Here is a 1,115-nt window from a genome sequence, read left to right on the forward strand (position 1 = left end):
CCTCCTGCTACGGCTTCTGCGTCTTCTCCTGCTGCTGCTTTTTTTTTTTTTTAATGTTTTTATTAAGCAAAAATGTAGAACAGTACAGAGTTTCACATTACAAATCGTTGCAATAGATGTATAACAGCGGATTTAGAGTATAATATGACAAAATTAGGCATATAAAAAGGAGGTGAAAAAGAACAATAACATCAAATAAGTGAGAACAAAGAAAAGAAAATACAAGGAGGTAAAGCTATTCAGATATAAAATTAAAATGTTTAAGCAGGTCAATGGTTTTGGTTCGTTTCTTGTTGGGGTGGTTTGATTGTAACAGTAAATGGAAGTAGTTGTTGAGATCAGAGTGTTTAAAGGTTGAAAAGGATGGTGATTTTTTCAGAAATTTCATTTTATGGATGAAGAATTTGGCCAAAATAATGAAAAGATTAATAACAAATTTTTCATTGCTAGAGAAATGAGGCTTGTCAAAAATTAATAATATATTATATTCTTTAAGTACAATTTCCTTTCCAAGATAATTTTTGAGATCAAAACAGAAGTCAGTCCAAAATACTGTTACATGTGCACACTGAAAAAAACGATGCTCTAAAGTTTCTAGCTCATTGTTGCAAAAGGAGCATTTTTCTTCTATGTTTGGAATGTATTTACAAATAATAGAGTTTACTGGGTAAAATTTATGTAAGATTTTAAAGAAAAGTTCTTTAGTTTTGTTGGACAAGACAAAATTGTAGGGCAAAGTAAGGTGTGGCCATTTATGTTTAACAGCTGTTGTTGTTCTTGGAATGAGGGAGTTTCTTATAAAGATGTTGTTGAATCTTTTATCAAAGATAGAAGTGCCATTAACAGCAATATCTAAATTGATAGAGTTGTGCGTGTTTGAGCAGGAGCGTGCTAAACTGAGAATGCCAGACGGAAGTGCATTAATAACAGTATTAAACTCATGCTGGGAAACAGGGAACCTGTACTTAGCTATGAAGTTCTCATATGATAATAGAACTCCATCACAATTAAACAGTTGTTTTACAAGTGCAATGTTATTTTTAAACCAGTTTTCAAAGAACAAGGATTTGTTGTTGTAAGTGATAATGGCATTATTCCATAAGAAAGTATTCACC

Source organism: Monopterus albus, unplaced genomic scaffold (genome assembly GCF_001952655.1).
Source record: "Monopterus albus unplaced genomic scaffold, M_albus_1.0 scaffold50.1, whole genome shotgun sequence".
NCBI classification, from domain to species: Eukaryota; Metazoa; Chordata; class Actinopteri; order Synbranchiformes; family Synbranchidae; genus Monopterus; species Monopterus albus.